Source organism: Brachyhypopomus gauderio, unplaced genomic scaffold (assembly GCF_052324685.1).
Source record: "Brachyhypopomus gauderio isolate BG-103 unplaced genomic scaffold, BGAUD_0.2 sc98, whole genome shotgun sequence".
NCBI classification, from domain to species: Eukaryota; Metazoa; Chordata; class Actinopteri; order Gymnotiformes; family Hypopomidae; genus Brachyhypopomus; species Brachyhypopomus gauderio.
In genome coordinates, this window is record NW_027506919.1 from 125950 (window position 1) to 149903 (window position 23954).

General features: G+C 47.6%; 12 non-coding genes across 12 annotated transcripts; all 12 read left to right on the forward strand.

Annotated features, from left to right (window-relative positions):
• The first annotated feature begins 918 nt into the window (after nucleotides 1-918).
• Nucleotides 919-1008, forward strand: trnar-ucu (transfer RNA arginine (anticodon UCU)). The gene is given in 2 exon segments: nucleotides 919-955; nucleotides 973-1008. It is a non-coding gene; the product is annotated as a tRNA-Arg (tRNA).
• A 544-nt stretch (nucleotides 1009-1552) lies between these two features.
• On the forward strand, nucleotides 1553-1642 carry trnar-ucu (transfer RNA arginine (anticodon UCU)). The gene is given in 2 exon segments: nucleotides 1553-1589; nucleotides 1607-1642. It is a non-coding gene; the product is annotated as a tRNA-Arg (tRNA).
• Nucleotides 1643-4204: 2562 nt separating this feature from the next.
• On the forward strand, nucleotides 4205-4294 carry trnar-ucu (transfer RNA arginine (anticodon UCU)). The gene is given in 2 exon segments: nucleotides 4205-4241; nucleotides 4259-4294. It is a non-coding gene; the product is annotated as a tRNA-Arg (tRNA).
• Nucleotides 4295-4838: 544 nt separating this feature from the next.
• On the forward strand, nucleotides 4839-4928 carry trnar-ucu (transfer RNA arginine (anticodon UCU)). The gene is given in 2 exon segments: nucleotides 4839-4875; nucleotides 4893-4928. It is a non-coding gene; the product is annotated as a tRNA-Arg (tRNA).
• Nucleotides 4929-5980: 1052 nt separating this feature from the next.
• Nucleotides 5981-6070, forward strand: trnar-ucu (transfer RNA arginine (anticodon UCU)). Its single transcript is given in 2 exon segments — nucleotides 5981-6017; nucleotides 6035-6070. It is a non-coding gene; the product is annotated as a tRNA-Arg (tRNA).
• Nucleotides 6071-6614: 544 nt separating this feature from the next.
• trnar-ucu (transfer RNA arginine (anticodon UCU)) lies at nucleotides 6615-6704 on the forward strand. The gene is given in 2 exon segments: nucleotides 6615-6651; nucleotides 6669-6704. It is a non-coding gene; the product is annotated as a tRNA-Arg (tRNA).
• A 2562-nt stretch (nucleotides 6705-9266) lies between these two features.
• trnar-ucu (transfer RNA arginine (anticodon UCU)) lies at nucleotides 9267-9356 on the forward strand. Its single transcript is given in 2 exon segments — nucleotides 9267-9303; nucleotides 9321-9356. It is a non-coding gene; the product is annotated as a tRNA-Arg (tRNA).
• A 544-nt stretch (nucleotides 9357-9900) lies between these two features.
• On the forward strand, nucleotides 9901-9990 carry trnar-ucu (transfer RNA arginine (anticodon UCU)). The gene is given in 2 exon segments: nucleotides 9901-9937; nucleotides 9955-9990. It is a non-coding gene; the product is annotated as a tRNA-Arg (tRNA).
• Nucleotides 9991-14424: 4434 nt separating this feature from the next.
• trnat-agu (transfer RNA threonine (anticodon AGU)) lies at nucleotides 14425-14498 on the forward strand. The gene has a single exon. It is a non-coding gene; the product is annotated as a tRNA-Thr (tRNA).
• Nucleotides 14499-17229: 2731 nt separating this feature from the next.
• On the forward strand, nucleotides 17230-17319 carry trnar-ucu (transfer RNA arginine (anticodon UCU)). The gene is given in 2 exon segments: nucleotides 17230-17266; nucleotides 17284-17319. It is a non-coding gene; the product is annotated as a tRNA-Arg (tRNA).
• A 1736-nt stretch (nucleotides 17320-19055) lies between these two features.
• Nucleotides 19056-19145, forward strand: trnar-ucu (transfer RNA arginine (anticodon UCU)). The gene is given in 2 exon segments: nucleotides 19056-19092; nucleotides 19110-19145. It is a non-coding gene; the product is annotated as a tRNA-Arg (tRNA).
• A 1812-nt stretch (nucleotides 19146-20957) lies between these two features.
• trnar-ucu (transfer RNA arginine (anticodon UCU)) lies at nucleotides 20958-21047 on the forward strand. Its single transcript is given in 2 exon segments — nucleotides 20958-20994; nucleotides 21012-21047. It is a non-coding gene; the product is annotated as a tRNA-Arg (tRNA).
• Nucleotides 21048-23954: the final 2907 nt, after the last annotated feature.

Here is a 23954-nt window from a genome sequence, read left to right on the forward strand (position 1 = left end):
AAAAAGCCATGGCGTGGCGCCGTGGCTTAGCTGGTCATAGCGCCTGTCTAGTAAACAGGAAGTCCTGGGTTCAAATCCCAGCGGTGCCTTTCCTTTATGTAAGCAGTTGTTAGGTCATGACATTTAGCCTCCTGCTGAAGAGCAACTGTCAAAACTTTAACACATACTGGGCTCTGTGGCGCAATGGATAGCGCATTGGACTTCTAGACGCAGGTGTGTGGCCATTCAAAGGTTGTGGGTTCGAGTCCCATGGTGCGGCGCCGTGGCTTAGCTGGTCATAGCGCCTGTCTAGTAAACAGGAAGTCCTGGGTTCAAATCCCAGCGGTGCCTTTCTATTATGTAAGCAGTTGTTAGGTCATGACATTCAGCCTCATGCTGAAGAGCAACTGTCAAAACTTTAACACATACTGGGCTCTGTGGCGCAATGGATAGCGCATTGGACTTCTAGACGCAGGTGTGTGGCCATTCAAAGGTTGTGGGTTCGAGTACCACCAAAGTCGTTTTTTCTTTGAAAACAACAAAATTCATCGCTCCTCACTAATGACACCAATCCACAGTAAAAAGCCATGGCGTGGCGCCGTGGCTTAGCTGGTCATAGCGCCTGTCTAGTAAACAGGAAGTCCTGGGTTCAAATCCCAGCGGTGCCTTTCTATTATGTAAGCAGTTGTTAGGTCATGACATTCAGCCTCATGCTGAAGAGCAACTGTCAAAACTTTAACACATACTGGGCTCTGTGGAGCAATGGATAGCGCATTGGACTTCTAGACGCAGGTGTGTGTCTATTCAAAGGTTGTGGGTTCGAGGAAGGAAGTCCTGGGTTCAAATCCCAGCGGTGCCTTTCTATTATGTAAGCAGTTGTTAGGTCATGACATTCAGCCTCATGCTGAAGAGCAACTGTCAAAACTTTAACACATACTGGGCTCTGTGGCGCAATGGATAGCGCATTGGACTTCTAGACGCAGGTGTGTGGCCATTCAAAGGTTGTGGGTTCGAGTCCCACCAGAGTCGTTTTTGCTTTGAAAACAACAAAATTCATTGCTCCTCACTAATGACACCAATCCACAGTAAAAAGCCATGGCGTGGCGCCGTGGCTTAGCTGGTCATAGTGCCTGTCTAGTAAACAGGAAGTCCTGGGTTCAAATTCCAGCGGTGCCTTTCTATTATGTAAGCAGTTGTTAGGTCATGACATTCAGCCTCATGCTGAAGAGCAACTGTCAAAACTTTAACACATACTGGGCTCTGTGGAGCAATGGATAGCGCATTGGACTTCTAGACGCAGGTGTGTGGCCATTCAAAGGTTGTGGGTTCGAGTACCACCAGAGTCGTTTTTTCTTTGAAAACAACAAAATTCATCGCTCCTCACTAATGACACCAATGCACAGTAAAAAGCCATGGCGCGGCGCCGTGGCTTAGCTGGTCATAGCGCCTGTCTAGTAAACAGGAAGTCCTGGGTTCAAATCCCAGCGGTGCCTTTCCTTTATGTAAGCAGTTTTTAGGTCATGACATTTAGCCTCCTGCTGAAGAGCAACTGTCAAAACTTTAACACATACTGGGCTCTGTGGCGCAATGGATAGCGCATTGGACTTCTAGACGCAGGTGTGTGGCCATTCAAAGGTTGTGGGTTCGAGTCCCACCAGAGTCATTTTTTCTTTGAAAACAACAAAATTCATCGCTCCTCACTAATGACACCAATCCACAGTAAAAAGCCATGGCGAGGCTCCGTGGCTTAGCTGGTCATAGCGCCTGTCTAGTAAACAGGAAGTCCTGGGTTCAAATCCCAGCGGTGCCTTTCTATTATGTAAGCAGTTGTTAGGTCATGACATTCAGCCTCATGCTGAAGAGCAACTGTCAAAACTTTAACACATACTGGGCTCTGTGGCGCAATGGATAGCACATTGGACTTCTAGACGCAGGTGTGTGGCCATTCAAAGGTTGTGGGTTCGAGTCCCACCAGAGTCGTTTTTTCTTTGAAAACAACAAAATTCATCGCTCCTCACTAATGACACCAATCCACAGTAAAAAGCCATGGCGTGGCGCCGTGGCTTAGCTGGTCATAGCGCCTGTCTAGTAAACAGGAAGTCCTGGGTTCAAATCCCAGCGGTGCCTTTCTATTATGTAAGCAGTTGTTAGGTCATGACATTCAGCCTCATGCTGAAGAGCAACTGTCAAAACTTTAACACATACTGGGCTCTGTGGCGCAATGGATAGCGCATTGGACTTCTAGACGCAGGTGTGTGGCCATTCAAAGGTTGTGGGTTTGAGTCCCACCAGAGTCGTTTTTGCTTTGAAAACAACAAAATTCATCGCTCCTCACTAATGACACCAATCCACAGTAAAAAGCCATGGCGTGGCGCCGTGGCTTAGCTGGTCATAGCGCCTGTCTAGTAAACAGGAAGTCCTGGGTTCAAATTCCAGCGGTGCCTTTCTATTATGTAAGCAGTTGTTAGGTCATGACATTCAGCCTCATGCTGAAGAGCAACTGTCAAAACTTTAACACATACTGGGCTCTGTGGAGCAATGGATAGCGCATTGGACTTCTAGACGCAGGTGTGTGGCCATTCAAAGGTTGTGGGTTCGAGTACCACCAGAGTCGTTTTTTCTTTGAAAACAACAAAATTCATCGCTCCTCACTAATGACACCAATGCACAGTAAAAAGCCATGGCGCGGCGCCGTGGCTTAGCTGGTCATAGCGCCTGTCTAGTAAACAGGAAGTCCTGGGTTCAAATCCCAGCGGTGCCTTTCCTTTATGTAAGCAGTTGTTAGGTCATGACATTTAGCCTCCTGCTGAAGAGCAACTGTCAAAACTTTAACACATACTGGGCTCTGTGGCGCAATGGATAGCGCATTGGACTTCTAGACGCAGGTGTGTGGCCATTCAAAGGTTGTGGGTTCGAGTACCACCAGAGTTGTTTTTTCTTTGAAAACAACAAAATTCATCGCTCCTCACTATTGACACCAATGCACAGTAAAAAGCCATGGCGCGGCGCCGTGGCTTAGCTGGTCATAGCGCCTGTCTAGTAAACAGGAAGTCCTGGGTTCAAATCCCAGCGGTGCCTTTCCTTTATGTAAGCAGTTGTTAGGTCATGACATTCAGCCTCATGCTGAAGAGCAACTGTCAAAACTTTAACACAAACTGGGCTTTGTGGCGCAATGGATAGCGCATTGGACTTCTAGACGCAGGTGTGTGGCCATTCAAAGGTTGTGGGTTCGAGTCCCACCCGAGTCATTTTTTTCTTTGAAAACAACAAAATTCATCGCTCCTCACTAATGACACCAATGCACAGTAAAAAGCCATGGCGTGGCGCCGTGGCTTAGCTGGTCATAGCGCCTGTCTAGTAAACAGGAAGTCCTGGGTTCAAATCCCAGCGGTGCCTTTCCTTTATGTAAGCAGTTGTTAGGTCATGACATTTAGCCTCCTGCTGAAGAGCAACTGTCAAAACTTTAACACATACTGGGCTCTGTGGCGCAATGGATAGCGCATTGGACTTCTAGACGCAGGTGTGTGGCCATTCAAAGGTTGTGGGTTCGAGTCCCATGGTGCGGCGCCGTGGCTTAGCTGGTCATAGCGCCTGTCTAGTAAACAGGAAGTCCTGGGTTCAAATCCCAGCGGTGCCTTTCTATTATGTAAGCAGTTGTTAGGTCATGACATTCAGCCTCATGCTGAAGAGCAACTGTCAAAACTTTAACACATACTGGGCTCTGTGGCGCAATGGATAGCGCATTGGACTTCTAGACGCAGGTGTGTGGCCATTCAAAGGTTGTGGGTTCGAGTACCACCAAAGTCGTTTTTTCTTTGAAAACAACAAAATTCATCGCTCCTCACTAATGACACCAATCCACAGTAAAAAGCCATGGCGTGGCGCCGTGGCTTAGCTGGTCATAGCGCCTGTCTAGTAAACAGGAAGTCCTGGGTTCAAATCCCAGCGGTGCCTTTCTATTATGTAAGCAGTTGTTAGGTCATGACATTCAGCCTCATGCTGAAGAGCAACTGTCAAAACTTTAACACATACTGGGCTCTGTGGAGCAATGGATAGCGCATTGGACTTCTAGACGCAGGTGTGTGTCCATTCAAAGGTTGTGGGTTCGAGGAAGGAAGTCCTGGGTTCAAATCCCAGCGGTGCCTTTCTATTATGTAAGCAGTTGTTAGGTCATGACATTCAGCCTCATGCTGAAGAGCAACTGTCAAAACTTTAACACATACTGGGCTCTGTGGCGCAATGGATAGCGCATTGGACTTCTAGACGCAGGTGTGTGGCCATTCAAAGGTTGTGGGTTCGAGTCCCACCAGAGTCGTTTTTGCTTTGAAAACAACAAAATTCATTGCTCCTCACTAATGACACCAATCCACAGTAAAAAGCCATGGCGTGGCGCCGTGGCTTAGCTGGTCATAGCGCCTGTCTAGTAAACAGGAAGTCCTGGGTTCAAATTCCAGCGGTGCCTTTCTATTATGTAAGCAGTTGTTAGGTCATGACATTCAGCCTCATGCTGAAGAGCAACTGTCAAAACTTTAACACATACTGGGCTCTGTGGAGCAATGGATAGCGCATTGGACTTCTAGACGCAGGTGTGTGGCCATTCAAAGGTTGTGGGTTCGAGTACCACCAGAGTCGTTTTTTCTTTGAAAACAACAAAATTCATCGCTCCTCACTAATGACACCAATGCACAGTAAAAAGCCATGGCGCGGCGCCGTGGCTTAGCTGGTCATAGCGCCTGTCTAGTAAACAGGAAGTCCTGGGTTCAAATCCCAGCGGTGCCTTTCCTTTATGTAAGCAGTTTTTAGGTCATGACATTTAGCCTCCTGCTGAAGAGCAACTGTCAAAACTTTAACACATACTGGGCTCTGTGGCGCAATGGATAGCGCATTGGACTTCTAGACGCAGGTGTGTGGCCATTCAAAGGTTGTGGGTTCGAGTCCCACCAGAGTCATTTTTTCTTTGAAAACAACAAAATTCATCGCTCCTCACTAATGACACCAATCCACAGTAAAAAGCCATGGCGAGGCTCCGTGGCTTAGCTGGTCATAGCGCCTGTCTAGTAAACAGGAAGTCCTGGGTTCAAATCCCAGCGGTGCCTTTCTATTATGTAAGCAGTTGTTAGGTCATGACATTCAGCCTCATGCTGAAGAGCAACTGTCAAAACTTTAACACATACTGGGCTCTGTGGCGCAATGGATAGCACATTGGACTTCTAGACGCAGGTGTGTGGCCATTCAAAGGTTGTGGGTTCGAGTCCCACCAGAGTCGTTTTTTCTTTGAAAACAACAAAATTCATCGCTCCTCACTAATGACACCAATCCACAGTAAAAAGCCATGGCGTGGCGCCGTGGCTTAGCTGGTCATAGCGCCTGTCTAGTAAACAGGAAGTCCTGGGTTCAAATCCCAGCGGTGCCTTTCTATTATGTAAGCAGTTGTTAGGTCATGACATTCAGCCTCATGCTGAAGAGCAACTGTCAAAACTTTAACACATACTGGGCTCTGTGGCGCAATGGATAGCGCATTGGACTTCTAGACGCAGGTGTGTGGCCATTCAAAGGTTGTGGGTTTGAGTCCCACCAGAGTCGTTTTTGCTTTGAAAACAACAAAATTCATCGCTCCTCACTAATGACACCAATCCACAGTAAAAAGCCATGGCGTGGCGCCGTGGCTTAGCTGGTCATAGCGCCTGTCTAGTAAACAGGAAGTCCTGGGTTCAAATTCCAGCGGTGCCTTTCTATTATGTAAGCAGTTGTTAGGTCATGACATTCAGCCTCATGCTGAAGAGCAACTGTCAAAACTTTAACACATACTGGGCTCTGTGGAGCAATGGATAGCGCATTGGACTTCTAGACGCAGGTGTGTGTCTATTCAAAGGTTGTGGGTTCGAGGAAGGAAGTCCTGGGTTCAAATCCCAGCGGTGCCTTTCTATTATGTAAGCAGTTGTTAGGTCATGACATTCAGCCTCATGCTGAAGAGCAACTGTCAAAACTTTAACACATACTGGGCTCTGTGGCGCAATGGATAGCGCATTGGACTTCTAGACGCAGGTGTGTGGCCATTCAAAGGTTGTGGGTTCGAGTCCCACCAGAGTCGTTTTTGCTTTGAAAACAACAAAATTCATTGCTCCTCACTAATGACACCAATCCACAGTAAAAAGCCATGGCGTGGCGCCGTGGCTTAGCTGGTCATAGCGCCTGTCTAGTAAACAGGAAGTCCTGGGTTCAAATTCCAGCGGTGCCTTTCTATTATGTAAGCAGTTGTTAGGTCATGACATTCAGCCTCATGCTGAAGAGCAACTGTCAAAACTTTAACACATACTGGGCTCTGTGGAGCAATGGATAGCGCATTGGACTTCTAGACGCAGGTGTGTGGCCATTCAAAGGTTGTGGGTTCGAGTACCACCAGAGTCGTTTTTTCTTTGAAAACAACAAAATTCATCGCTCCTCACTAATGACACCAATGCACAGTAAAAAGCCATGGCGCGGCGCCGTGGCTTAGCTGGTCATAGCGCCTGTCTAGTAAACAGGAAGTCCTGGGTTCAAATCCCAGCGGTGCCTTTCCTTTATGTAAGCAGTTTTTAGGTCATGACATTTAGCCTCCTGCTGAAGAGCAACTGTCAAAACTTTAACACATACTGGGCTCTGTGGCGCAATGGATAGCGCATTGGACTTCTAGACGCAGGTGTGTGGCCATTCAAAGGTTGTGGGTTCGAGTCCCACCAGAGTCATTTTTTCTTTGAAAACAACAAAATTCATCGCTCCTCACTAATGACACCAATCCACAGTAAAAAGCCATGGCGAGGCTCCGTGGCTTAGCTGGTCATAGCGCCTGTCTAGTAAACAGGAAGTCCTGGGTTCAAATCCCAGCGGTGCCTTTCTATTATGTAAGCAGTTGTTAGGTCATGACATTCAGCCTCATGCTGAAGAGCAACTGTCAAAACTTTAACACATACTGGGCTCTGTGGCGCAATGGATAGCACATTGGACTTCTAGACGCAGGTGTGTGGCCATTCAAAGGTTGTGGGTTCGAGTCCCACCAGAGTCGTTTTTTCTTTGAAAACAACAAAATTCATCGCTCCTCACTAATGACACCAATCCACAGTAAAAAGCCATGGCGTGGCGCCGTGGCTTAGCTGGTCATAGCGCCTGTCTAGTAAACAGGAAGTCCTGGGTTCAAATCCCAGCGGTGCCTTTCTATTATGTAAGCAGTTGTTAGGTCATGACATTCAGCCTCATGCTGAAGAGCAACTGTCAAAACTTTAACACATACTGGGCTCTGTGGCGCAATGGATAGCGCATTGGACTTCTAGACGCAGGTGTGTGGCCATTCAAAGGTTGTGGGTTTGAGTCCCACCAGAGTCGTTTTTGCTTTGAAAACAACAAAATTCATCGCTCCTCACTAATGACACCAATCCACAGTAAAAAGCCATGGCGTGGCGCCGTGGCTTAGCTGGTCATAGCGCCTGTCTAGTAAACAGGAAGTCCTGGGTTCAAATTCCAGCGGTGCCTTTCTATTATGTAAGCAGTTGTTAGGTCATGACATTCAGCCTCATGCTGAAGAGCAACTGTCAAAACTTTAACACATACTGGGCTCTGTGGAGCAATGGATAGCGCATTGGACTTCTAGACGCAGGTGTGTGGCCATTCAAAGGTTGTGGGTTCGAGTACCACCAGAGTCGTTTTTTCTTTGAAAACAACAAAATTCATCGCTCCTCACTAATGACACCAATGCACAGTAAAAAGCCATGGCGCGGCGCCGTGGCTTAGCTGGTCATAGCGCCTGTCTAGTAAACAGGAAGTCCTGGGTTCAAATCCCAGCGGTGCCTTTCCTTTATGTAAGCAGTTGTTAGGTCATGACATTTAGCCTCCTGCTGAAGAGCAACTGTCAAAACTTTAACACATACTGGGCTCTGTGGCGCAATGGATAGCGCATTGGACTTCTAGACGCAGGTGTGTGGCCATTCAAAGGTTGTGGGTTCGAGTACCACCAGAGTTGTTTTTTCTTTGAAAACAACAAAATTCATCGCTCCTCACTATTGACACCAATGCACAGTAAAAAGCCATGGCGCGGCGCCGTGGCTTAGCTGGTCATAGCGCCTGTCTAGTAAACAGGAAGTCCTGGGTTCAAATCCCAGCGGTGCCTTTCCTTTATGTAAGCAGTTGTTAGGTCATGACATTCAGCCTCATGCTGAAGAGCAACTGTCAAAACTTTAACACAAACTGGGCTTTGTGGCGCAATGGATAGCGCATTGGACTTCTAGACGCAGGTGTGTGGCCATTCAAAGGTTGTGGGTTCGAGTCCCACCCGAGTCATTTTTTTCTTTGAAAACAACAAAATTCATCGCTCCTCACTAATGACACCAATGCACAGTAAAAAGCCATGGCGTGGCGCCGTGGCTTAGCTGGTCATAGCGCCTGTCTAGTAAACAGGAAGTCCTGGGTTCAAATCCCAGCGGTGCCTTTCCTTTATGTAAGCAGTTGTTAGGTCATGACATTTAGCCTCCTGCTGAAGAGCAACTGTCAAAACTTTAACACATACTGGGCTCTGTGGCGCAATGGATAGCGCATTGGACTTCTAGACGCAGGTGTGTGGCCATTCAAAGGTTGTGGGTTCGAGTCCCATGGTGCGGCGCCGTGGCTTAGCTGGTCATAGCGCCTGTCTAGTAAACAGGAAGTCCTGGGTTCAAATCCCAGCGGTGCCTTTCTATTATGTAAGCAGTTGTTAGGTCATGACATTCAGCCTCATGCTGAAGAGCAACTGTCAAAACTTTAACACATACTGGGCTCTGTGGCGCAATGGATAGCGCATTGGACTTCTAGACGCAGGTGTGTGGCCATTCAAAGGTTGTGGGTTCGAGTACCACCAAAGTCGTTTTTTCTTTGAAAACAACAAAATTCATCGCTCCTCACTAATGACACCAATCCACAGTAAAAAGCCATGGCGTGGCGCAGTGGCTTAGCTGGTCATAGCGCCTGTCTAGTAAACAGGAAGTCCTGGGTTCAAATCCCAGCGGTGCCTTTCTATTATGTAAGCAGTTGTTAGGTCATGACATTCAGCCTCATGCTGAAGAGCAACTGTCAAAACTTTAACACATACTGGGCTCTGTGGAGCAATGGATAGCGCATTGGACTTCTAGACGCAGGTGTGTGTCCATTCAAAGGTTGTGGGTTCGAGGAAGGAAGTCCTGGGTTCAAATCCCAGCGGTGCCTTTCTATTATGTAAGCAGTTGTTAGGTCATGACATTCAGCCTCATGCTGAAGAGCAACTGTCAAAACTTTAACACATACTGGGCTCTGTGGCGCAATGGATAGCGCATTGGACTTCTAGACGCAGGTGTGTGGCCATTCAAAGGTTGTGGGTTCGAGTCCCACCAGAGTCGTTTTTGCTTTGAAAACAACAAAATTCATTGCTCCTCACTAATGACACCAATCCACAGTAAAAAGCCATGGCGTGGCGCCGTGGCTTAGCTGGTCATAGCGCCTGTCTAGTAAACAGGAAGTCCTGGGTTCAAATTCCAGCGGTGCCTTTCTATTATGTAAGCAGTTGTTAGGTCATGACATTCAGCCTCATGCTGAAGAGCAACTGTCAAAACTTTAACACATACTGGGCTCTGTGGAGCAATGGATAGCGCATTGGACTTCTAGACGCAGGTGTGTGGCCATTCAAAGGTTGTGGGTTCGAGTACCACCAGAGTCGTTTTTTCTTTGAAAACAACAAAATTCATCGCTCCTCACTAATGACACCAATGCACAGTAAAAAGCCATGGCGCGGCGCCGTGGCTTAGCTGGTCATAGCGCCTGTCTAGTAAACAGGAAGTCCTGGGTTCAAATCCCAGCGGTGCCTTTCCTTTATGTAAGCAGTTTTTAGGTCATGACATTTAGCCTCCTGCTGAAGAGCAACTGTCAAAACTTTAACACATACTGGGCTCTGTGGCGCAATGGATAGCGCATTGGACTTCTAGACGCAGGTGTGTGGCCATTCAAAGGTTGTGGGTTCGAGTCCCACCAGAGTCATTTTTTCTTTGAAAACAACAAAATTCATCGCTCCTCACTAATGACACCAATCCACAGTAAAAAGCCATGGCGAGGCTCCGTGGCTTAGCTGGTCATAGCGCCTGTCTAGTAAACAGGAAGTCCTGGGTTCAAATCCCAGCGGTGCCTTTCTATTATGTAAGCAGTTGTTAGGTCATGACATTCAGCCTCATGCTGAAGAGCAACTGTCAAAACTTTAACACATACTGGGCTCTGTGGCGCAATGGATAGCACATTGGACTTCTAGACGCAGGTGTGTGGCCATTCAAAGGTTGTGGGTTCGAGTCCCACCAGAGTCGATTTTTCTTTGAAAACAACAAAATTCATCGCTCCTCACTAATGACACCAATCCACAGTAAAAAGCCATGGCGTGGCGCCGTGGCTTAGCTGGTCATAGCGCCTGTCTAGTAAACAGGAAGTCCTGGGTTCAAATCCCAGCGGTGCCTTTCTATTATGTAAGCAGTTGTTAGGTCATGACATTCAGCCTCATGCTGAAGAGCAACTGTCAAAACTTTAACACATACTGGGCTCTGTGGCGCAATGGATAGCGCATTGGACTTCTAGACGCAGGTGTGTGGCCATTCAAAGGTTGTGGGTTTGAGTCCCACCAGAGTCGTTTTTGCTTTGAAAACAACAAAATTCATCGCTCCTCACTAATGACACCAATCCACAGTAAAAAGCCATGGCGTGGCGCCGTGGCTTAGCTGGTCATAGCGCCTGTCTAGTAAACAGGAAGTCCTGGGTTCAAATTCCAGCGGTGCCTTTCTATTATGTAAGCAGTTGTTAGGTCATGACATTCAGCCTCATGCTGAAGAGCAACTGTCAAAACTTTAACACATACTGGGCTCTGTGGAGCAATGGATAGCGCATTGGACTTCTAGACGCAGGTGTGTGGCCATTCAAAGGTTGTGGGTTCGAGTACCACCAGAGTCGTTTTTTCTTTGAAAACAACAAAATTCATCGCTCCTCACTAATGACACCAATGCACAGTAAAAAGCCATGGCGCGGCGCCGTGGCTTAGCTGGTCATAGCGCCTGTCTAGTAAACAGGAAGTCCTGGGTTCAAATCCCAGCGGTGCCTTTCCTTTATGTAAGCAGTTGTTAGGTCATGACATTCAGCCTCATGCTGAAGAGCAACTGTCAAAACTTTAACACAAACTGGGCTTTGTGGCGCAATGGATAGCGCATTGGACTTCTAGACGCAGGTGTGTGGCCATTCAAAGGTTGTGGGTTCGAGTCCCACCCGAGTCATTTTTTCTTTGAAAACAACAAAATTCATCGCTCCTCACTAATGACACCAATGCACAGTAAAAAGCCATGGCGCGGCGCCGTGGCTTAGCTGGTCATAGCGCCTGTCTAGTAAACAGGAAGTCCTGGGTTCAAATCCCAGCGGTGCCTTTCCTTTATGTAAGCAGTTGTTAGGTCATGACATTTAGCCTCCTGCTGAAGAGCAACTGTCAAAACTTTAACACATACTGGGCTCTGTGGCGCAATGGATAGCGCATTGGACTTCTAGACGCAGGTGTGTGGCCATTCAAAGGTTGTGGGTTCGAGTCCCATGGCGCGGCGCTGGGCTTAGCTGGTCATAGCGCCTGTCTAGTAAACAGGAAGTCCTGGGTTCAAATCCCAGCGGTGCCTTTCTATTATGTAAGCAGTTGTTAGGTCATGACATTCAGCCTCATGCTGAAGAGCAACTGTCAAAACTTTAACACATACTGGGCTCTGTGGCGCAATGGATAGCGCATTGGACTTCTAGACGCAGGTGTGTGGCCATTCAAAGGTTGTGGGTTCGAGTACCACCAGAGTCGTTTTTTCTTTGAAAACAACAAAATTCATCGCTCCTCACTAATGACACCAATCCACAGTAAAAAGCCATGGCGTGGCGCCGTGGCTTAGCTGGTCATAGCGCCTGTCTAGTAAACAGGAAGTCCTGGGTTCAAATCCCAGCGGTGCCTTTCTATTATGTAAGCAGTTGTTAGGTCATGACATTCAGCCTCATGCTGAAGAGCAACTGTCAAAACTTTAACACATACTGGGCTCTGTGGCGCAATGGATAGCGCATTGGACTTCTAGACGCAGGTGTGTGGCCATTCAAAGGTTGTGGGTTCGAGTACCACCAGAGTCGTTTTTTCTTTGAAAACAACAAAATTCATCGCTCCTCACTAATGACACCAATGCACAGTAAAAAGCCATGTCGTGGCGCCGTGGCTTAGCTGGTCATAGCGCCTGTCTAGTAAACAGGAAGTCCTGGGTTCAAATCCCAGCGGTGCCTTTCCTTTATGTAAGCAGTTGTTAGGTCATGACATTTAGCCTCCTGCTGAAGAGCAACTGTCAAAACTTTAACACATACTGGGCTCTGTGGCGCAATGGATAGCGCATTGGACTTCTAGACGCAGGTGTGTGGCCATTCAAAGGTTGTGGGTTCGAGTACCACCAGAGTTGTTTTTTCTTTGAAAACAACAAAATTCATCGCTCCTCACTATTGACACCAATGCACAGTAAAAAGCCATGGCGCGGCGCCGTGGCTTAGCTGGTCATAGCGCCTGTCTAGTAAACAGGAAGTCCTGGGTTCAAATCCCAGCGGTGCCTTTCTATTATGTAAGCAGTTGTTAGGTCATGACATTCAGCCTCATGCTGAAGAGCAACTGTCAAAACTTTAACACATACTGGGCTCTGTGGCGCAATGGATAGCGCATTGGACTTCTAGACGCAGGTGTGTGGCCATTCAAAGGTTGTGGGTTTGAGTCCCACCAGAGTCGTTTTTGCTTTGAAAACAACAAAATTCATCGCTCCTCACTAATGACACCAATCCACAGTAAAAAGCCATGGCGTGGCGCCGTGGCTTAGCTGGTCATAGCGCCTGTCTAGTAAACAGGAAGTCCTGGGTTCAAATTCCAGCGGTGCCTTTCTATTATGTAAGCAGTTGTTAGGTCATGACATTCAGCCTCATGCTGAAGAGCAACTGTCAAAACTTTAACACATACTGGGCTCTGTGGAGCAATGGATAGCGCATTGGACTTCTAGACGCAGGTGTGTGGCCATTCAAAGGTTGTGGGTTCGAGTACCACCAGAGTCGTTTTTTCTTTGAAAACAACAAAATTCATCGCTCCTCACTAATGACACCAATGCACAGTAAAAAGCCATGGCGCGGCGCCGTGGCTTAGCTGGTCATAGCGCCTGTCTAGTAAACAGGAAGTCCTGGGTTCAAATCCCAGCGGTGCCTTTCTATTATGTAAGCAGTTGTTAGGTCATGACATTCAGCCTCATGCTGAAGAGCAACTGTCAAAACTTTAACACATACTGGGCTCTGTGGAGCAATGGATAGCGCATTGGACTTCTAGACGCAGGTGTGTGGCCATTCAAAGGTTGTGGGTTCGAGTACCACCAGAGTCGTTTTTTCTTTGAAAACAACAAAATTCATCGCTCCTCACTAATGACACCAATGCACAGTAAAAAGCCATGGCGCGGCGCCGTGGCTTAGCTGGTCATAGCGCCTGTCTAGTAAACAGGAAGTCCTGGCTTCAAATCCCAGCGGTGCCTTTCTATTATGTAAGCAGTTGTTAGGTCATGACATTCAGCCTCATGCTGAAGAGCAACTGTCAAAACTTTAACACATACTGGGCTCTGTGGCGCAATGGATAGCGCATTGGACTTCTAGACGCAGGTGTGTGGCCATTCAAAGGTTGTGGGTTCGAGTACCACCAGAGTCGTTTTTTCTTTGAAAACAACAAAATTCATCGCTCCTCACTAATGACACCAATGCACAGTAAAAAGCCATGGCGCGGCGCCGTGGCTTAGCTGGTCATAGCGCCTGTCTAGTAAACAGGAAGTCCTGGGTTCAAATCCCAGCGGTGCCTTTCCTTTATGTAAGCAGTTGTTAGGTCATGACATTTAGCCTCCTGCTGAAGAGCAACTGTCAAAACTTTAACACATACTGGGCTCTGTGGCGCAATGGATAGCGCATTGGACTTCTAGACGCAGGTGTGTGGCCATTCAAAGGTTGTGGGTTCGAGTACCACCAGAGTTGTTTTTTCTTTGAAAACAACAAAATTCATCGCTCCTCACTATTGACACCAATGCACAGTAAAAAGCCATGGCGCGGCGCCGTGGCTTAGCTGGTCATAGCGCCTGTCTAGTAAACAGGAAGTCCTGGGTTCAAATCCCAGCGGTGCCTTTCCTTTATGTAAGCAGTTGTTAGGTCATGACATTCAGCCTCATGCTGAAGAGCAACTGTCAAAACTTTAACACAAACTGGGCTTTGTGGCGCAATGGATAGCGCATTGGACTTCTAGACGCAGGTGTGTGGCCATTCAAAGGTTGTGGGTTCGAGTCCCACCCGAGTCATTTTTTCTTTGAAAACAACAAAATTCATCGCTCCTCACTAATGACACCAATGCACAGTAAAAAGCCATGGCGTGGCACCGTGGCTTAGCTGGTCATAGCGCCTGTCTAGTAAACAGGAAGTCCTGGGTTCAAATCCCAGCGGTGCCTTTCCTTTATGTAAGCAGTTGTTAGGTCATGACATTTAGCCTCCTGCTGAAGAGCAACTGTCAAAACTTTAACACATACTGGGCTCTGTGGCGCAATGGATAGCGCATTGGACTTCTAGACGCAGGTGTGTGGCCATTCAAAGGTTGTGGGTTCGAGTCCCATGGCGCGGCGCCGTGGCTTAGCTGGTCATAGCGCCTGTCTAGTAAACAGGAAGTCCTGGGTTCAAATCCCAGCGGTGCCTTTCTATTATGTAAGCAGTTGTTAGGTCATGACATTCAGCCTCATGCTGAAGAGCAACTGTCAAAACTTTAACACATACTGGGCTCTGTGGCGCAATGGATAGCGCATTGGACTTCTAGACGCAGGTGTGTGGCCATTCAAAGGTTGTGGGTTCAAGTCCCACCAGAGTAGTTTTTTCTTTGAAAACAACAAAATTCATCGCTACTCACTAATGACACCAATCCACAGTAAAAAGCCATGGCGTGGCGCCGTGGCTTAGCTGGTCATAGCGCCTGTCTAGTAAACAGGAAGTCCTGGGTTCAAATCCCAGCGGTGCCTTTCTATTATGTAAGCAGTTGTTAGGTCATGACATTCAGCCTCATGCTGAAGAGCAACTGTCAAAACTTTAACACATACTGGGCTCTGTGGAGCAATGGATAGCGCATTGGACTTCTAGACGCAGGTGTGTGTCCATTCAAAGGTTGTGGGTTCGAGGAAGGAAGTCCTGGGTTCAAATCCCAGTGGTGCCTTTCTATTATGTAAGCAGTTGTTAGGTCATGACATTCAGCCTCATGCTGAAGAGCAACTGTCAAAACTTTAACACATACTGGGCTCTGTGGCGCAATGGATAGCGCATTGGACTTCTAGACGCAGGTGTGTGGCCATTCAAAGGTTGTGGGTTCGAGTCCCCCCAGAGTCGTTTTTTCTTTGAAAACAACAAAATTCATCGCTCCTCACTAATGACACCAATCCACAGTAAAAAGCCATGTCGTGGCGCCGTGGCTTAGCTGGTCATAGCGCCTGTCTAGTAAACAGGAAGTCCTGGGTTCAAATCCCAGCGGTGCCTTTCTATTATGTAAGCAGTTGTTAGGTCATGACATTCAGCCTCATGCTGAAGAGCAACTGTCAAAACTTTAACACATACTGGGCTCTGTGGTGCAATGGATAGCGCATTGGACTTCTAGACGCAGGTGTGTGGCCATTCAAAGGTTGTGGGTTCGAGTCCCACCAGAGTCGTTTTTTCTTTGAAAACAACAAAATTCATCGCTCCTCACTAATGACACCAATCCACAGTAAAAATCCATGGCGTGGCGCCGTGGCTTAGCTGGTCATAGCGCCTGTCTAGTAAACAGGAAGTCCTGGGTTCAAATCCCAGCGGTGCCTTTCTATTATGTAAGCAGTTGTTAGGTCATGACATTCAGCCTCATGCTGAAGAGCAACTGTCAAAACTTTAACACATACTGGGCTCTGTGGCGCAATGGATAGCGCATTGGACTTCTAGACGCAGGTGTGTGGCCATTCAAAGGTTGTGGGTTTGAGTCCCACCAGAGTCGTTTTTGCTTTGAAAACAACAAAATTCATCGCTCCTCACTAATGACACCAATCCACAGTAAAAAGCCATGGCGTGGCGCCGTGGCTTAGCTGGTCATAGCGCCTGTCTAGTAAACAGGAAGTCCTGGGTTCAAATTCCAGCGGTGCCTTTCTATTATGTAAGCAGTTGTTAGGTCATGACATTCAGCCTCATGCTGAAGAGCAACTGTCAAAACTTTAACACATACTGGGCTCTGTGGAGCAATGGATAGCGCATTGGACTTCTAGACGCAGGTGTGTGGCCATTCAAAGGTTGTGGGTTCGAGTACCACCAGAGTCGTTTTTTCTTTGAAAACAACAAAATTCATCGCTCCTCACTAATGACACCAATGCACAGTAAAAAGCCATGGCGCGGCGCCGTGGCTTAGCTGGTCATAGCGCCTGTCTAGTAAACAGGAAGTCCTGGGTTCAAATCCCAGCGGTGCCTTTCTATTATGTAAGCAGTTGTTAGGTCATGACATTCAGCCTCATGCTGAAGAGCAACTGTCAAAACTTTAACACATACTGGGCTCTGTGGAGCAATGGATAGCGCATTGGACTTCTAGACGCAGGTGTGTGGCCATTCAAAGGTTGTGGGTTCGAGTACCACCAGAGTCGTTTTTTCTTTGAAAACAACAAAATTCATCGCTCCTCACTAATGACACCAATGCACAGTAAAAAGCCATGGCGCGGCGCCGTGGCTTAGCTGGTCATAGCGCCTGTCTAGTAAACAGGAAGTCCTGGGTTCAAATCCCAGCGGTGCCTTTCTATTATGTAAGCAGTTGTTAGGTCATGACATTCAGCCTCATGCTGAAGAGCAACTGTCAAAACTTTAACACATACTGGGCTCTGTGGCGCAATGGATAGCGCATTGGACTTCTAGACGCAGGTGTGTGGCCATTCAAAGGTTGTGGGTTCAAGTCCCACCAGAGTAGTTTTTTCTTTGAAAACAACAAAATTCATCGCTACTCACTAATGACACCAATCCACAGTAAAAAGCCATGGCGTGGCGCCGTGGCTTAGCTGGTCATAGCGCCTGTCTAGTAAACAGGAAGTCCTGGGTTCAAATCCCAGCGGTGCCTTTCTATTATGTAAGCAGTTGTTAGGTCATGACATTCAGCCTCATGCTGAAGAGCAACTGTCAAAACTTTAACACATACTGGGCTCTGTGGCGCAATGGATAGCGCATTGGACTTCTAGACGACGGTGTGTGGCCATTCAAAGGTTGTGGGTTCGAGTCCCACCAGAGTCGTTTTTGCTTTGAAAACAACAAAATTCATCGCTCCTCACTAATGACACCAATCCACAGTAAAAAGCCATGGCGTGGCGCCGTGGCTTAGCTGGTCATAGCGCCTGTCTAGTAAACAGGAAGTCCTGGGTTCAAATTCCAGCGGTGCCTTTCTATTATGTAAGCAGTTGTTAGGTCATGACATTCAGCCTCATGCTGAAGAGCAACTGTCAAAACTTTAACACATACTGGGCTCTGTGGAGCAATGGATAGCGCATTGGACTTCTAGACGCAGGTGTGTGGCCATTCAAAGGTTGTGGGTTCGAGTACCACCAGAGTCATTTTTTCTTTGAAAACAACAAAATTCATCGCTCCTCACTAATGACACCAATGCACAGTAAAAAGCCATGGCGCGGCGCCGTGGCTTAGCTGGTCATAGCGCCTGTCTAGTAAACAGGAAGTCCTGGGTTCAAATCCCAGCGGTGCCTTTCCTTTATGTAAGCAGTTGTTAGGTCATGACATTCAGCCTCATGCTGAAGAGCAACTGTCAAAACTTTAACACAAACTGGGCTTTGTGGCGCAATGGATAGCGCATTGGACTTCTAGACGCAGGTGTGTGGCCATTCAAAGGTTGTGGGTTCGAGTACCACCAGAGTCGTTTTTTCTTTGAAAACAACAAAATTCATCGCTCCTCACTAATGACACCAATGCACAGTAAAAAGCCATGGCGCGGCGCCGTGGCTTAGCTGGTCATAGCGCCTGTCTAGTAAACAGGAAGTCCTGGGTTCAAATCCCAGCGGTGCCTTTCCTTTATGTAAGCAGTTGTTAGGTCATGACATTTAGCCTCCTGCTGAAGAGCAACTGTCAAAACTTTAACACATACTGGGCTCTGTGGCGCAATGGATAGCGCATTGGACTTCTAGACGCAGGTGTGTGGCCATTCAAAGGTTGTGGGTTCGAGTCCCACCCGAGTCATTTTTTCTTTGAAAACAACAAAATTCATCACTCCTCACTAATGACACCAATGCACAGTAAAAAGCCATGGCGCGGCGCCGTGGCTTAGCTGGTCATAGCGCCTGTCTAGTAAACAGGAAGTCCTGGGTTCAAATCCCAGCGGTGCCTTTCCTTTATGTAAGCAGTTGTTAGGTCATGACATTTAGCCTCCTGCTGAAGAGCAACTGTCAAAACTTTAACACATACTGGGCTCCGTGGCGCAATGGATAGCGCATTGGACTTCTAGACGCAGGTGTGTGGCCATTCAAAGGTTGTGGGTTCGAGTCCCATGGCGCGGCGCCATGGCTTAGCTGGTTATAGCGCCTGTCTAGTAAACAGGAAGTCCTGGGTTCAAATCCCAGCTGTGCCTTTCTATTATGTAAGCAGTTGTTAGGTCATGACATTCAGCCTCATGCTGAAGAGCAACTGTCAAAACTTTAACACATACTGGGCTCTGTGGCGCAATGGATAGCGCATTGGACTTCTAGACGCAGGTGTGTGGCCATTCAAAGGTTGTGGGTTCGAGTACCACCAGAGTCGTTTTTTCTTTGAAAACAACAAAATTCATCGCTCCTCACTAATGACACCAATCCACAGTAAAAAGCCATGGCGTGGCGCCGTGGCTTAGCTGGTCATAGCGCATGTCTAGTAAACAGGAAGTCCTGGGTTCAAATCCCAGCGGTGCCTTTCTATTATGTAAGCAGTTGTTAGGTCATGACATTCAGCCTCATGCTGAAGAGCAACTGTCAAAACTTTAACACATACTGGGCTCTGTGGCGCAATGGATAGCGCATTGGACTTCTAGACGACGGTGTGTGGCCATTCAAAGGTTGTGGGTTCGAGTCCCACCAGAGTCGTTTTTGCTTTGAAAACAACAAAATTCATCGCTCCTCACTAATGACACCAATCCACAGTAAAAAGCCATGGCGTGGCGCCGTGGCTTAGCTGGTCATAGCGCCTGTCTAGTAAACAGGAAGTCCTGGGTTCAAATTCCAGCGGTGCCTTTCTATTATGTAAGCAGTTGTTAGGTCATGACATTCAGCCTCATGCTGAAGAGCAACTGTCAAAACTTTAACACATACTGGGCTCTGTGGAGCAATGGATAGCGCATTGGACTTCTAGACGCAGGTGTGTGGCCATTCAAAGGTTGTGGGTTCGAGTACCACCAGAGTCATTTTTTCTTTGAAAACAACAAAATTCATCGCTCCTCACTAATGACACCAATGCACAGTAAAAAGCCATGGCGCGGCGCCGTGGCTTAGCTGGTCATAGCGCCTGTCTAGTAAACAGGAAGTCCTGGGTTCAAATCCCAGCGGTGCCTTTCCTTTATGTAAGCAGTTGTTAGGTCATGACATTCAGCCTCATGCTGAAGAGCAACTGTCAAAACTTTAACACAAACTGGGCTTTGTGGCGCAATGGATAGCGCATTGGACTTCTAGACGCAGGTGTGTGGCCATTCAAAGGTTGTGGGTTCGAGTCCCACCCGAGTCATTTTTTCTTTGAAAACAACAAAATTCATCGCTCCTCACTAATGACACCAATGCACAGTAAAAAGCCATGGCGCGGCGCCGTGGCTTAGCTGGTCATAGCGCCTGTCTAGTAAACAGGAAGTCCTGGTTTCAAATCCCAGCGGTGCCTTTCCTTTATGTAAGCAGTTGTTAGGTCATGACATTTAGCCTCCTGCTGAAGAGCAACTGTCAAAACTTTAACACATACTGGGCTCTGTGGCGCAATGGATAGCGCATTGGACTTCTAGACGCAGGTGTGTGGCCGTTCAAAGGTTGTGGGTTCGAGTCCCACCCGAGTCATTTTTTCTTTGAAAACAACAAAATTCATCGCTCCTCACTAATGACACCAATGCACAGTAAAAAGCCATGGCGCGGCGCCGTGGCTTAGCTGGTCATAGCGCCTGTCTAGTAAACAGGAAGTCCTGGTTTCAAATCCCAGCGGTGCCTTTCCTTTATGTAAGCAGTTGTTAGGTCATGACATTTAGCCTCCTGCTGAAGAGCAACTGTCAAAACTTTAACACATACTGGGCTCTGTGGCGCAATGGATAGCGCATTGGACTTCTAGACGCAGGTGTGTGGCCATTCAAAGGTTGTGGGTTCGAGTACCACCAGAGTCGTTTTTTCTTTGAAAACAACAAAATTCATCGCTCCTCACTAATGACACCAATCCACAGTAAAAAGCCATGGCGTGGCGCCGTGGCTTAGCTGGTCATAGCGCCTGTCTAGTAAACAGGAAGTCCTGGGTTCAAATCCCAGCGGTGCCTTTCTATTATGTAAGCAGTTGTTAGGTCATGACATTCAGCCTCATGCTGAAGAGCAACTGTCAAAACTTTAACACATACTGGGCTCTGTGGAGCAATGGATAGCGCATTGGACTTCTAGACGCAGGTGTGTGGCCATTCAAAGGTTGTGGGTTCGAGTACCACCAGAGTCGTTTTTTCTTTGAAAACAACAAAATTCATCGCTCCTCACTAATGACACCAATCCACAGTAAAAAGCCATGGCGTGGCGCCGTGGCTTAGCTGGTCATAGCGCATGTCTAGTAAACAGGAAGTCCTGGGTTCAAATCCCAGCGGTGCCTTTCTATTATGTAAGCAGTTGTTAGGTCATGACATTCAGCCTCATGCTGAAGAGCAACTGTCAAAACTTTAACACATACTGGGCTCTGTGGCGCAATGGATAGCGCATTGGACTTCTAGACGACGGTGTGTGGCCATTCAAAGGTTGTGGGTTCGAGTCCCACCAGAGTCGTTTTTGCTTTGAAAACAACAAAATTCATCGCTCCTCACTAATGACACCAATCCACAGTAAAAAGCCATGGCGTGGCGCCGTGGCTTAGCTGGTCATAGCGCCTGTCTAGTAAACAGGAAGTCCTGGGTTCAAATTCCAGCGGTGCCTTTCTATTATGTAAGCAGTTGTTAGGTCATGACATTCAGCCTCATGCTGAAGAGCAACTGTCAAAACTTTAACACATACTGGGCTCTGTGGAGCAATGGATAGCGCATTGGACTTCTAGACGCAGGTGTGTGGCCATTCAAAGGTTGTGGGTTCGAGTACCACCAGAGTCATTTTTTCTTTGAAAACAACAAAATTCATCGCTCCTCACTAATGACACCAATGCACAGTAAAAAGCCATGGCGCGGCGCCGTGGCTTAGCTGGTCATAGCGCCTGTCTAGTAAACAGGAAGTCCTGGGTTCAAATCCCAGCGGTGCCTTTCCTTTATGTAAGCAGTTGTTAGGTCATGACATTCAGCCTCATGCTGAAGAGCAACTGTCAAAACTTTAACACAAACTGGGCTTTGTGGCGCAATGGATAGCGCATTGGACTTCTAGACGCAGGTGTGTGGCCATTCAAAGGTTGTGGGTTCGAGTCCCACCCGAGTCATTTTTTCTTTGAAAACAACAAAATTCATCGCTCCTCACTAATGACACCAATGCACAGTAAAAAGCCATGGCGCGGCGCCGTGGCTTAGCTGGTCATAGCGCCTGTCTAGTAAACAGGAAGTCCTGGTTTCAAATCCCAGCGGTGCCTTTCCTTTATGTAAGCAGTTGTTAGGTCATGACATTTAGCCTCCTGCTGAAGAGCAACTGTCAAAACTTTAACACATACTGGGCTCTGTGGCGCAATGGATAGCGCATTGGACTTCTAGACGCAGGTGTGTGGCCGTTCAAAGGTTGTGGGTTCGAGTCCCACCCGAGTCATTTTTTCTTTGAAAACAACAAAATTCATCGCTCCTCACTAATGACACCAATGCACAGTAAAAAGCCATGGCGCGGCGCCGTGGCTTAGCTGGTCATAGCGCCTGTCTAGTAAACAGGAAGTCCTGGTTTCAAATCCCAGCGGTGCCTTTCCTTTATGTAAGCAGTTGTTAGGTCATGACATTTAGCCTCCTGCTGAAGAGCAACTGTCAAAACTTTAACACATACTGGGCTCTGTGGCGCAATGGATAGCGCATTGGACTTCTAGACGCAGGTGTGTGGCCATTCAAAGGTTGTGGGTTCGAGTACCACCAGAGTCGTTTTTTCTTTGAAAACAACAAAATTCATCGCTCCTCACTAATGACACCAATCCACAGTAAAAAGCCATGGCGTGGCGCCGTGGCTTAGCTGGTCATAGCGCCTGTCTAGTAAACAGGAAGTCCTGGGTTCAAATCCCAGCGGTGCCTTTCTATTATGTAAGCAGTTGTTAGGTCATGACATTCAGCCTCATGCTGAAGAGCAACTGTCAAAACTTTAACACATACTGGGCTCTGTGGAGCAATGGATAGCGCATTGGACTTCTAGACGCAGGTGTGTGTCCATTCAAAGGTTGTTGGTTCGAGGAAGGAAGTCCTGGGTTCAAATCCCAGCGGTGCCTTTCTATTATGTAAGCAGTTGTTAGGTCATGACATTCAGCCTCATGCTGAAGAGCAACTGTCAAAACCTTAACACATACTGGGCTCTGTGGAGCAATGGATAGCGCATTGGACTTCTAGACGCAGGTGTGTGGCCATTCAAAGGTTGTGGGTTCGAGTACCACCAGAGTCATTTTTTCTTTGAAAACAACAAAATTCATCGCTCCTCACTAATGACACCAATGCACAGTAAAAAGCCATGGCGCGGCGCCGTGGCTTAGCTGGTCATAGCGCCTGTCTAGTAAACAGGAAGTCCTGGGTTCAAATCCCAGCGGTGCCTTTCCTTTATGTAAGCAGTTGTTAGGTCATGACATTCAGCCTCATGCTGAAGAGCAACTGTCAAAACTTTAACACAAACTGGGCTTTGTGGCGCAATGGATAGCGCATTGGACTTCTAGACGCAGGTGTGTGGCCATTCAAAGGTTGTGGGTTCGAGTCCCACCCGAGTCATTTTTTCTTTGAAAACAACAAAATTCATCGCTCCTCACTAATGACACCAATGCACAGTAAAAAGCCATGGCGCGGCGCCGTGGCTTAGCTGGTCATAGCGCCTGTCTAGTAAACAGGAAGTCCTGGTTTCAAATCCCAGCGGTGCCTTTCCTTTATGTAAGCAGTTGTTAGGTCATGACATTTAGCCTCCTGCTGAAGAGCAACTGTCAAAACTTTAACACATACTGGGCTCTGTGGCGCAATGGATAGCGCATTGGACTTCTAGACGCAGGTGTGTGGCCGTTCAAAGGTTGTGGGTTCGAGTCCCACCCGAGTCATTTTTTCTTTGAAAACAACAAAATTCATCGCTCCTCACTAATGACACCAATGCACAGTAAAAAGCCATGGCGCGGCGCCGTGGCTTAGCTGGTCATAGCGCCTGTCTAGTAAACAGGAAGTCCTGGTTTCAAATCCCAGCGGTGCCTTTCCTTTATGTAAGCAGTTGTTAGGTCATGACATTTAGCCTCCTGCTGAAGAGCAACTGTCAAAACTTTAACACATACTGGGCTCTGTGGCGCAATGGATAGCGCATTGGACTTCTAGACGCAGGTGTGTGGCCATTCAAAGGTTGTGGGTTCGAGTACCACCAGAGTCGTTTTTTCTTTGAAAACAACAAAATTCATCGCTCCTCACTAATGACACCAATCCACAGTAAAAAGCCATGGCGTGGCGCCGTGGCTTAGCTGGTCATAGCGCCTGTCTAGTAAACAGGAAGTCCTGGGTTCAAATCCCAGCGGTGCCTTTCTATTATGTAAGCAGTTGTTAGGTCATGACA